We start from the raw sequence: 13,345 nt of genomic DNA on the forward strand, positions 1-13,345 counted from the left end.
GGGTTGAACTGTGTGAGTTCATGTTCTCTGAGCTTGGTGATTTTCTTGAAGACAGTTCATTACCCAACTAGGTAACATTACAGATTAACAGAGTTGGAAGGGACCTTGTAGCTCATTTAGTCCAACCCCACCACCCAAGCAGGAGACCCTACACCATTTCTGACAGGTGGCAGTTCAATCTCTTCTTGAAAGCTTCTAGTGATAAAGCTCCCACAACTTCTGAAGGCAAGTTCTGTTCCATTGGCTGATCGTTCTCACTGTCAGAACGTTTCTACTTATTTCCAGGTTGAATCTCTCCTTGTTCAGTTTCCAAGCATTATTCCTTGTCTGGCCTTCAGGTGCTTTGGAAAATAGCTTGACCCCCTCCTCTCTCTGGCAGCCCCTCAAATATTGGAAGACTGCTGTCCTGTCTCCCCTGGTCCTTCTCTTCTCTAGACTAGCCAAGCCCAGTTCCTGTAACCGTTTTTCGTATGTTTTAGTCTCCAGTCCCCTAATCCTCCTGGTTGCTCTTCTCTATACTTTTTCTAGAGTCTCAACATCTTTTTTGTAATGTGGTGACCAAAACTGGATGCAATACTCTAAGTGTGGTCTTACTAAGGCTTTATAGGGTGGTATTAATACTTCTGTTGAACTTGACTGTATGCTTCTATAATACAACTTAGGATTGCATCAGCTTTCTTGGCTGCTGCTGCACATTGCTGGCTGATATTTAGCTGGTTGTCAACTAAGACTCCAAGATCCCTGTCACATTTACTGCTATTGAGCCTGGTTTCACCCAGTCTATATGTGTACTTTTGGTTTTTCTTGCCTAAGTGTAGGACTTTACTTTTCTCTACATTGAATTTCATTTTGTTAGAAAGGGCCCATCATTATCAGTGCCAACAACTATTGATATTACCTAGTTAGGTAACAAAATCTATGCAAGAAAATAACCAAGCTCAGAGAGCACCAAGGACTCCAAGCCCCATTTGGCTAAATCCAACCTCCCTGCTTAGGGCATGCAAACGAATTGCATTATAGCTTAGGGCACAATATGAAGCCACCCAGTGTCATTTACCGTGTTGTGTTCCTTTTTGGAGCTAAAATACACCTACAGGAAATGCATTTGTACCCAGTTCCCTCAGCTTTCAGAAAGGCTGATTTAAAGTCTGCAAAAGTCATGCTAAGTTCTTTTTTTTTCCTTTCTCCGTTGTGTTCATGCCTCTTTTAGTGCCTCGATCTTAAAGTCTTAACTTTTCTTATTGAACCAGCCCCACTCATGCGGAGAGATCTTAAGAAGAGGTGGTATTCAGCAGGTTCTGACCACTTCTGGAGAACCAATAGTGGAAATTTTAAGTAGTTCGGAGAACCGGCAAATACCAACCTCTGACTGGCCCCACCAACCCCATCTATTCTCTGCCTCCCCAGTTCCAGCTGATCGGCTGGGTCTCCTTTGGTTGCCCTGCACAGGAGAATGGAGCTGGAAAGCAGGTCAATGGGGTGGGGAGGAAATGGGATTTTACAGTATCCTTCCCCTGCCATGCCCACCAAGCCAAGCCATGCCCACAGAACCAGTAGTAAAATTTTTGAATCCCACCACCGATCTTGAGCTATATTGAACACACTCTTATCGGACTCATTTATTGAGAAAAAGAAGTGGCAGATTGTGTTTTCCACCCTATTCCTCATGACTGAAAACAAGATGACGGAAGTTTTTGTGCTGGAATGTGGTCGTACGTCTAACAAGGTCTCTTTAAGGCAGGGTATTTTCAAACTAGGCCACTTTAAAAGGGATGGATTTTAACTTCCAGAATTCCCCAGTTAGCCATGTTGGATGAAAAGCCCTCAGGGAGTCAGGAGTTCTGTCCACACATCTCCAGATCTGCCTGTGTTTGCCCCATTAAAACTAGGTTATTCTTTCATAGTTTTCAAGGCTACCTTGAAAAACCTGGCCTATTTTGGCCAATAGGTCAATATTTTGACCACCGGCACTGCCAAAGCCTGCTTTATCCTTAAGCATTTTCACACTGTTTTACACAAGCCATGATCTCCCATCCAGATACCCAGCTTGCACACCAACAAACTTCCCCCCTGCCACGCCCACCAAGCCACACCCACAGAACTGGTAGTAAAAAAATTTGAATCCCACCACTGCCTAGGTGGTCTTCTAGTCCAGCCCTCTGTGATGACCTGGGCTGTGGCACAAAGATAACAAAGTCACCAAAGTAGATAAATTCCCTTTAATGCCTCCAACTTGGCCCCCAATGTCCAATTATCCTCAGCTGGAGATCAAATTCTTCCAAAAAGACAGTCTACAAAGGGAAGTAATGCAGTCCGAACCCAAAGTGAAGATAATTAGAAATAAAACAACAACACAAACCACGCTGAAGTAATTAACACGACAGGCCAGGATGATCAATTGAAGACTTCCAAAAGATAACGCAGCACAAACAGTTGAGAGGATGCCAAAACCCAGATAAGCCTGACAAAGATAATGCATGCTTTGCTTCCAGCAACTTTGCCATGCGCAGTTTGCCTTTTTAAACAGTCTTCCCAGCTGCAGGCCATGAAGGGGATCAAGGTCCTTTCCTCTCCCGTAAGCCACGTTGCTCCCTTCTTGGTTCTTGTGTGCGCCCATCAGAATGCATGACCAAAAGTACAGAGCTCACAATGCAGATTTCAGTACAGGTAACCCTCGACTTACAACATTTAGTGAACAGTTTAAAGTTAAAATGGCGCCGATTTTCACACCTCTGGCTGTTGCAGCATTCCCATGGTCACGTGATCAAAATTCAGATGCTTGGCCACAGATGCTATTTACGACATTTGCATCCCCAGGATCAGAGATTCACTTTTAACAACCAGGTTATTTAACAACTGCAGTAATTCTAGGCGGGAATCTAATCTTGTACTTAAAAGCAAAACCAATTTATAGGTATTCCTTAACAATTTGTCACTAAGTAACCGATCCACCTACCTGGAAAAGGGACTCATGGCCCAGATTCGAAGAGATGGCCAGGTATTACTTAGTAGAGAAACATGAAAGATGGGCAGAAATGTTCAGGAAATGCTTTTGAAATTCAGCTGCCCCTAGAAGTCCTTTCATTATGGCTTCATCCCCTTTTTCTCCAATAGAAAAATCACTTAATATGATTTGAATGAGTGAATGAATGAATGAATGAATGAATTCTTTATTGGCCAAATGTGATTGGACACACAAGGAATTTGTCTTGGTGCAAATGCTCTCAGTGTACATAAAAAGAAAAGATACATCCGTCAAGAATCACAAGGTAACAGCGCTTAATATAGTCATAGGGTACAAATAAGCAATCGAATCATACTAGGAAACAGTCCATATAAATCATAAGGATACAAGCGACAAAGTTACAGTCAGACAGTCACAAGTGGGAAGGGATGGGTGATAGGAGGGATGAGAAGATTAATAGTGATAGTAATATATTTCTTGAAATCTTGCCTGATGAAAAAATATATTTATGTTCAAAAATCTAGGCAGATTTTAAAGTGCATTGCCCTGGCAATAAATCTGGTTGCACTTTGGCCAAACCTGTAGAGGTAGCCCCTTGACTTACCACATTTGTTTAGTGATCATTGGCACCAAAGGTGCTTCTTTTTCAAGAGGCGTGGACTTCCAGGTGATCTTAAGGTAAAGGTAAAGGTTCCCCTCGCACATATGTGCTAGTCATTTCTGGCTGTAGGGGGCAGTGCTCATCTCCGTTACAAAGCTGAAGAGCCAGCGCTGTCCGAAAACGTCTCCGTGGTCATGTGGCTGGCAGGACTGAACGACGAAGGTGCACGAAATGCTGTTACCTTCCCACCAAAGTGGTTCCTATTTTTCTACTTGTATTTTTTACATGCTTTTGAACTGCTAGGTTGGCAGGAGCTGGGACAAGTAACGGGAGCTCACTCCGTTACACGGCGCTAGGGATTCGAACTGCCGACCTTTCTGATCGACAAGCTCAGCGTCTTAGCCACTGGCCTTATCCAAGTGACTTTAACGACCTGCTAAAAGGATGCAAATAACCAGCTGTCTCCTTCCATTTCCCCCACCATCCAGTCAGAACTGGAGAAGCTTCTTGGATGAGAAGTGAAATATCTTCAAAGAAAAGAAAAAAAAAAGAAAGGAAAAACCAGAAAATCCAGTTGCCTCTTGACAACCATGACCCGGATCAGTGATCAGTGGCCGGGGACCACTGGTGGTCCGCGAGAAAATTTGGGTGATCCGCAGAGAAATGTCCCCCCCCCCCACAAAGCAATTAATCCAGGCTGGATGGGAACACAAGGCTACACCGCCCACCTGCTGGCCCACACCGTTCGGATGAGCGCAAACCTTACCTTGAGGAAAGCCACTGGAAGGGGAGGGAAATCCGCCCCATGGTGGCTTGCTGACATTGGAGGGAAAGTCAGTCCCATATTCCAGAGCTGCAGTAGTCACAGGATTGGCCCTTTGGTCATCCCGGAGCAGCTCCTCCGTCCATGGCAGGCCGGTGCACCCGAGTGGAGGAGCAGCTGCTCTGGGATGACCAAAGGGTCAGTCCTGTGACTACTGCAGTTCTGGAATATGGGGCTGACTTTCCCACCAATGTCAGCAAGCCACAGTCAGTCAACATTTGTATTAGTGGTCCACAGGTCCAAAAGGTTGGCGACCCCTGTCCCCTGGATGACTGAGAATCTCCAAAGACATTGACCATTTGAAGTTACAAGGGCACTGCAAAAAGCGACTTATGGCCACCAGAGCATCCCCATGGACATGTGATCAAAATTCATCACGATGGTTGCAGTGTCCTGGGGTCATGTGATCATCGTCTGAGCCCTCCCCAGCCAGCTTCCGACAAGCAAAGTCCCTGGGAGAAGCCTGCTTTTACAACCGGGCGGTTCATTTAATGACTGTTACAAAAAAAAAACCCACCCCCAAAACAACCCAGTCATACAATCAGGAACAGCTTGCTTAACTGCCGCTTTGTTTAAGCGATGGAAATTCTGCTCCCAGTTGTGATGGCAAGCCAAGGATTAGGGTAAGCAACTGGAAGCCGGTGTTTCTACAGAATTCTGACTACTAAAAGGAGGATCCAGATTGTTGGGGACGAGAGGCTGACTCTGTAAACGGCTTAGATTGGGCTGTAAAGCAGGGGTCTCCAACCTTGGTCATTTTTAGCCTGGAGGATTTCAACTCCCAGCTTAAAGTTGCCAAGGTTGGAGACCCAGATTGTGGTAAAGCATTGCTGTAAAAGCACCCTGAAGCGGTATGTAAGTCTTAGTTGCCCTTGCTACTTCTGGTTATTCAAACAAGTGAAGGCTGAGCACCGGGGTGTCTCCATATAGATTTCTAAGGAAAAAAAAAATACCAAAGCTAGTTTCTCCTTATAGGGTTTCCTTCTTTATTTTATTTTATTTTTATTTGTCCAAGGCTTACAAAATATATCAGAAATAAGAATAAACATAAGTATAAACCCATGAAACGGGTACTTATAATTGGGGACAACAGGACAGGGATGGTAGGCACGATTGTGGGTGCTTATGCATGGCTTCTTGACCCCCAGAGTTGGACTAGAAGATCTCCCACCCTGCTATTCTATGTTGTATTTACCGTACAGCCATAGCATTCTCTGACCACCCTCCACCCAAATCCTAACCGGATCCAAGGCTGTTCATCTTCCCAACCCTACCCAACCCAGCTCGGTTGGTAAATATGGAGCCCACCCACCATTTTCTCCGTTTGGAAGGCATCTATTTTTTGCCCACCCCACCCCACCCCCTCCACAACTACAGGGCTAGATCCACACAATCCTTATAAGACCCCCCCATGCGGCTGCTTCCTTGTGTGCTTTGGGCTTTGTCACGTTAAAAACAACCCAAATTGCATCACCACCACAATTCTACACACCGGATCCGATTGCGGAAAAGAGGCGGCGGGGAAGGTGGGGGGGGGGGGCGGGCAACAACGCGGGGAATTGGGGGGTGGGGTGGTGGTAGAATCAAACCTCCCTCTGCAGATTTAAACACACACACACACACACACACACACACACACCCAAACCCCCCCCCAAAAAATCCCCAGATCTCCTCTCTCCCTTTGGCCATGGGGGGGATCCTTCCTCTCCACTCGCACCCGAGCGAGATCTGCGAGAAATTTCCCACGCCCCGTGAGAGAGATGATGGACCCTCCACGGGTGGGGTTGCGACCCACCCACCCCCCACCCAAAACCCCACCCCACTCCTTGTCTTCATTCGCGCGGAACGAGCCGCCTTTACTCAACGTTTGCGCTCGGTTCCGAGCCTCCCTCCGCAACACGGAGAAACACACACACACACAACACAACACACATTCACACACACCCTCACCGGACCCGGCGACCCTTGGGAGCAATCAAGCCCACCGCGCGTGGATCGCAGGCAGACGGGCAAGGAACGTCCGTCCTCTCTTTACTCCGCCCCGCAGCGGCGCGCAGAAGGGGGACTCGCAAGGCGCCGGCGGATCGGATCGGAGCGAGGCGCGGCGCAGCGCAGCGCGGCACTGGGATGGTGGAGCTCGGGCTCGGCGCATTGGTGGCCCAGGCGGGCAATCGGGGCCAGCCCGAGCCCCATTCCAAAGAGCGGGGACGGGGACGGGGGGGGCTTCCCTTCCTCCAGAGCGGGGATGGGACACCCAAAGCCCCCCAAGGGGGTGGGAGGTCCCTCTTGGAGGAGAAAGACGGCTCCCCTTTGGATCTCTCGCTCTCTCTCCCTCTCCCCTCCCCTCCCTCTTTGCAAAGGCGCCTAGTCGCCCCAAATGTCCATTTCTGGATCTCTCCATCTCTCCCTTCTCTTTAAGGAGGGCAAAAGAAGAAGAAGAAGAAAAGAAAAAGAAAAAGCAAGCAAGCAAGGGGAGGGGGCGTCCCGTATATAGGCATGCCCACCCCGATCCCCGCCTCCGCCCCACTGCAGTGGGTTTCCCCCGAGGGTCGTTCTCAGCCCCCAAAAGCCACGGGAAGCCCCCTCGGGTCGGATCAGCATCGGATTCCAAACGCCGGGAAAGCCACTCACCGTTCGCTGGTTCTGGTGCTGGTGCTGCTGGGCGCCGATCCCTCCGCTCCAAGGTTCGGCGAAAAAAGCAGGCGGGTTATTGCTGGAGACCCCCGCCTCGCGCACACACACACACACGCGCGCGCCGCCGCCGCCACCCCCAGGAGGGGAAAAAAAAAAACCCAAAATGCAAAAAAAGGAAAAAAAAAAGGGAAGCAGATTCCTTGCAGCCTCTTTCGAAGGCAGCGGCGCTTCCGGGTTGGTGGACGACCCAACGTCACTTGCTACAGGTTTACAAGGAAGAGGTGGCGGCGGCGGCGGCGGCGAGTAGCAGGCGCGCGCGCGAGACAGCTATAAAAGGAAGGGAATCGGGGAAAGGAGGGAGGGCGGGGAAGAAAATGGGGAGGGGGAGAGACGGGGGGAGAGAGAGAGGGGTGGGAGGGAAAGAAAAAAGGAAGGAAGAAGGAAAGAAAGAGAAGGAAAGACAGAGAGAGAGAGAGAGAGAGAGGGAAAGACACACAGACAGACAAACAGAAAGCAAGAAAGAAAAAGAAGGAAGGAAAGAAAGAAAAAAAGACAGACAAACAGAAAGGAAGGAAGGAAGGAAGGAAGGAAGGAAGGAAGGAAGGAAGAAAGAAAGAAAGGAAAGGAAAGACAAACGGACAAACAGAAAGAGAGAGGGAAAGAAAAAGAAAGAAAAAAGGGAGGGAAGGAAAGAGACGGACGGACAAATAGAAAGGAAAGAGAAAGAAAGAAAAAGAACGAAAGAAAGAAAGAGAGGAAGAAAGAAAGAAAGAAAGAAAGAAAGAAAGAAAGAAAGAAAGAAAGAAAGAAAAGAGCTACTCCCCCCCGATCCCGATAGCTTAACTGCCCCATCCCCCGATATCTTAGATTCCGCCTACCCTCTGCAAAAACGCCAGGTAAATCGTATTTTATTTTATTTATTTTTCGTAGAGGAGGGAACCGAATCCGGAGCGACGCTTGCACGATTGGCGTCCCTGCAGATCATGGGTATCTAGCAGCGCCAGGTCCCGCGAAGGTTTTGCAGCGGGCGCCAAACGGTGCGCACGTGTGTGTGTGCGCGTGTGTGTGCGCGTGTGTGTTGGCTGGGCGCTGGTTCCGAGCGAAAGGGGCTCGCCTCGCCTCGCCCCACGTGACAGTCCGAAATAGGGAGCCAAGCTTAGAACGAGCTCTTTCGTTCGCATGGTGTAGAAAGGTGGTTTAGGTCAGGAGACCTGAACTGATCTGGGATAGGTATGTTGTATGACAGGGGTGGTGGTGGCAACCTCCGGTCCGTGGACTGGCACCGATCCGCTGCATATCAGAAACCGGGCCGGGCAAACATGCGAAGCCCCCCTTCCGTGGGATGCAGGCAGCACAACGAAACCACGGTCCCCCCAGTCCACGGGAGAAACCTGTCTCCACGGAACCCGGTCCCTGGTACCCAACAAGTTGGGGGCTGCTGTTGTATGTGTTGTAAAAGGATCCCTTAGCCAACTGCATGAATCCAGGCATCGTTCTAGAGTAGACCAGTGTTCTTTTTAAGCCTTAGCAACTGAAAAGATAGTTGGACTTCAATTCCCATAATTCCCCGATCAGGGCGCTGAGGTTAGCGTCAATCAAAGTTGGGTTTCTTTTTTTATTGATCTAATGAAACATGAAGTGTGGATGCCATTTCTAGAATTGGAGCTATCCGATCTACCCTGCAAGAATTCAGATGACAGCTAGAAGGCCAAAGTCCTGGTACTCTTTGCTGCCCTCTAGTGCTCCTAACAAGCTTTTGAACCCCGGGTTTACTTACAATACAGGTATCCTTAGTGATGCTTTTGGCTTTCCCCACCCCCCAAAAAACAAAAGCAAAATACCTTTTCTTTCTCTCTCTCGAAATTATTAGACTTATTTGCCTTCCAGCACACCCAAACCAAGAGATTCGCTCCTATGTTGCCATGTGATTAAACGGAGACCTTGAGAAAAGCTAGTTAAATTGCATTAAGGTCTGACATACCCATCCATATGTTTATGGTGGTTTCTCTCTTTTGTTGTTGTAGGAAGAGGACTTTTTGAAGGAGTGAAAATTATAAAAAAAAAAAAAAAAGTTCATATCAGTTCTGCAGAACCTCACAGTATTCTCTCATGCAGTAGTCGCACAATACATCTGTCCATTTGTCCAGTTGGCGAATCCAGAACAAGAAACTCCCGGGACATTATTTTACATTATTTTTATATACTTTATTGAATAAACCACGTTGGCACCAGAAGAAGCGAAACCAGCTCTGGGCTTCCCTTGCAAAAGCACATGCAGTTCATTCCCCTCCCCCGCTTTCCCCACGGACCACCCACAGTCTATTACATTCACCAATCACTTTTGTTCATTTTGTTATGGGAACCAGCTGGCCATGCTGCTTGGGGTGTCCTTGAGCGGGGAGCAGTGTCTCACAGGAACCAAGGATGCTTGGATGCCATTCCCCACCCACCATTCTTGCCTTCCATTGTCTAACACCACCCTTTTTTCTTTGTCAAGCCGCAAGTGAAGCAAAATATAGGTGTGTAGGAAGTTAGCACCCACCCCCCTCCTAGAAAAATGAAATATCCCAGGAAATATGAAAAAGGCAGAATACTTCCCCTAAAAAGAGACGTAGGAACTCAGAAGCAGAAACTCACCTCAGAAGCAGAAGCCTCTGTTAATGGGCGGGCCATTAAGGCCTGGGTGTTCTACATAACAAAGGCCTCTACCCATCTCACCACAGGGCCTAGGAAGATTGCATCAGCCAGCACTCAGGTGAAGCCATGGGGTCCAAACAAAGACTACAAAGTTAGCTAAGACCCCGCCCCTGGGAGTCTGACAGCCAATGGGATACATTTCTTACACAGGAACAGGAAACACTAAGGTGGGGGCCCAATGGAGGGTATATAACTAAGGGTCTCTCAGCATCTTGCCCCTTCTTTTCCCTCACCCAACATCTTGAAGCATGTGATCGTCCTTTTCACTTTGGAACTGCAAGCCACATGATCCTGCCCACCATTAAACCATCTTTCCAAAGAGCCTCCATGTTTCCAGGGTCTTCTTCCCCACTTGGAACTGAACTCAACAGGTGAAAGTGTGAGTCAGTCTTGACAACATCAAGCTAAGATGTAATTAGCCACAAATAGGCAGCCATATTCTAGTCTAATGTGCCACATGAAGTTTTTGAGTGACCTAAAAACATAGGAGGAAGAAGGAGTCTATGTTAGGTTACGTTAACCATGATTCAGATGATAAAAATCATGGTTTTGCCAACACTACCAACCAGGTGTTGTGGACTGCCAGCGGCTGGCGAACTTAGCAGTAGAGTCGGACAATAGTGAGGAGGTTGGGGAGGAACCTGGGCCATTCCTGGAGGCTGAGGAAGGCTCAGATGAGGGCTCTGCATCAGAGGCAGAGATGGGGGCCAGGGCAGGCTGGCAGTCATCAGCTGCCTTTGGGTTCAGACAGCAGTGAGGCGGGGGAGTTTCTGGAAGCGGTTCCCAGTCTGCGCATGCGTAGAACTGCCAAAAGAAAGGCACAATTGAGAACTCAGGGTTGACATGGGAGTAAGGCCACAGGTGGATGATGAATGGTCCCTCCCATCAGGATGAAAAGAGAAGCAAAAGGGGAGGGGGCTTTTACAGGAAACAACTTGCTCGTTCCTTTGTTCCAGCCTCGTGAGGATTTCATCTGTATAACCCAGCCCTTCCCTGCCACCACTGAGTGTGGAACTATTTACCGGGCAGCATTCCAGGAATGATAAAGGTCTGAGCTAATTAGTATACCTTCACAAGACTGTTTGCCAAGCTGTTGGCTGACTGTGAATGAAATAAATTCACATTAATGTAATAAAAGAGGTTTTTGTCAAGGACTCAGAATTGACTAGTGCTTTTTTGAGGAGGCCTAGGACAGAATACCAGGTTTAATGAGTTGTATGTGAACCCAAGTAGTTCATCCGGCTCCTGCATTTTTCCTGGGCAGCAAAGGTGACTAACAAGCAAGTATTGGAGAACCATGACACCAGACATATCACTAGAAGACAAAATCATGAAAGTGCATCTCACTTAACTTTGTTCATATCATATAGGGGAATTCACTGGAGAAATCAATTATGTTGCAGGATCCAATCTGGGTTGGTCACTAGGACCAGTTTTTCCCAGAGGTGCTTTTTTTCAGGAGGCAACTGGACTTGTTTTTTCTTTGAAGACGTTTAGATTCTCATCCAAGAAGCCTCTTTAGCTCTGACAGGATGGTGAGGAAATGGAAGGATTTATGCCCTTGCAGACAGCTGGTCATTTGCATCTTTTCTGAGGGTCGTTGAAGCACTTGGAGATTTATCTGTGTCCTCACCTGAGTAGTGCTCTTGGTTCCTATAGTCTGCATTTTTTTCTGGAAATCTGTAGTAGCAAGAGAGATCCTGTAGATGGCGCAAGCAGCAAACTGCTGTGTCTAATACAGGGGCCTCTTTGCATGATCTCACTCCCTACTATCTTGGGCTGGAAAGTCCTGGACTTATATGTGATCTCACCTTACTAACATCACCACTATTCTTAAGGATTGGTTGAGGGGATTCACCAATCCAAATGCAGTATCTAGGTTGCCTTTGTCTACTTGTAAAAACCCTATAAAATGTAATAAACGCTGCCCGGGCAGTCAGACATCTTAGCACCCTGCACAATGACTGGTCTTTGAACTCCATTAGAAATCCATTCCTATTCCCACACCCTTCGACACCATTCAATGATAAACCTCCAAGTGCTTCAATGACCCTCTAAAAAGATGCAAATAACCAGCTGTCTGCAAGGAATATAACCAGTGCCTTCAAAAGTTGTGAGTGCTCCATCACTGGAGGCTTTTAAGAAGAGACTGGACACGGTCTCCTGCTTGAGCAGGGGGTTGGACGAGAAGACCTCCAAGGTCCCTTCCAGCTCTGTCATTCTGTTATTCCTACAGAGGTTTGTTCTGTTCCTTTCGATCCAGATTTCTGGAGAGTTAAGATTTGGTGGGTCCATTCAGTACAGGAGGAGAGAGCATGCTGTGAACAAAAAGTTAGAATATGGCAAGTGTTCCACTTTGCATATTTTCTCTTTATTATTTTGACGTTGCCAGGTGTTGAAATTTAAGAGCTGACCAGTTGCTGTAAGGCTGATGCAATGTAAGGCTGATGCAATGAGGTTGAATCAGCATTGGTATTGCTTTCTTAAAGCTATGTATGGGTCCACAGAAGTCCTTACCTGTTTAAGAGGTGCCTATATAAAGGCAGCCATTAGAGGGCATGTTCTCTTTGGGTCCTGTATCCATTGCAGAGCTCTTCGTGTAGAGTTACCAAGATTGATTGCTTATCAGGTATTTGCCTACCACGTATATTTCTGTATATGTCTTGTATATAAACCGCTATTAAATGTCTAAGTCTCCGTGTGCTGTGTTTTGCTCCTGGATTGTCTCATAATAGTAGTCACACTACTATTACGACAGCTTATATTTGGGGTAGGTTTATTTTGACACTCTTGATCTTTAATTGCCGAAGGTCTTCAGAAATCGGAGCATGCAAATAATAATATTACACTTGCAGAGCCAGTTTGGTTATTGTAAAGGCGGCAGGCTAGAAGCTGTGAGACTAAGAATTCTAGTTCTGTGTTTGACGCAAAGCCAGCTGGGTCATCTTTGGCCAGTCACTCTCTCTTAGCCCTAGAAGGAGACAATGGTAAGCTACTTTCCCCCCTCCCACCCCTCAAAAGAAGTGTCTTGCCAAGAAAACTACAAAGACTAGTTCAGGCAGTTGCCAGATGTTAAAAATTGTTTTCCGAAGCACCAGAAGACAAGAAGCACTGCATGAAAACTAATCAAGGAGAGATGCAACCTGGAACTAAGGAGAAACTTCGTGACAGGGAGGACAATCGATCAGTGAAATGGCTTGCCTTTAAAAGTTCTGGGTGCTCCAACACTGGAGGCTTTTAAAAAGAGACTGGATAGCCACTTGTCTGAAATGGTATAGGGTCTCCTGCTTGAGCAGGGGGTTAGATTAGACCAGCGTTTGCCAACTGGTGGGACGCAAGAAAATTTCCGTGGGCTGCAGAGAAATCTCACCCCCAGAGCACCCCCCGAAAGCAATTAATCCAGGCTGCACAGAAACACAAGGCTGCTCAGCCCACATGGCCCGTGGGAACCCTCCCCGCCCACTCACACCTTACCCGGCAAACTTGCCTGAAAGGTTGCCATTTTTCCTTTTTCCGACCATCATCTGTTCTGCTGTGCCGGGAGATTCAGATTAGCTAGGAAGCAGGAAATGGTTGGATTTCTTGCTTTCTAGCTAAGCACAGCGAACCTCCCTTAGGACTGAAG

At 47.5% G+C, this 13,345-nt stretch overlaps 1 protein-coding gene across 3 annotated transcripts in view; it reads right to left on the reverse strand.

The window, feature by feature from the left end:
- Positions 1–7,354, reverse strand: part of CYRIB (CYFIP related Rac1 interactor B) — an 88,669-nt gene extending 81,315 nt beyond the window's left edge. The window contains exon 1 of one of the 3 annotated variants that reach the window (XM_087931711.1): positions 7,021–7,354. The gene's annotated coding sequence lies outside the window, so the exon portion shown is untranslated. Of the gene's footprint in view, positions 1–3,972; positions 4,095–7,020 lie in introns of those variants that run through there. The other 2 variants (XM_087931716.1, XM_087931712.1) reach the window with 2 other exon arrangements.
- Positions 7,355–13,345: the final 5,991 nt, after the last annotated feature.

The sequence above is a fragment of the Pseudonaja textilis genome, chromosome 3, assembly GCF_049901715.1.
Source record: "Pseudonaja textilis isolate UNSWEBS1 chromosome 3, rPseTex1.2, whole genome shotgun sequence".
In the NCBI taxonomy this organism is placed as follows: domain Eukaryota; kingdom Metazoa; phylum Chordata; class Lepidosauria; order Squamata; family Elapidae; genus Pseudonaja; species Pseudonaja textilis.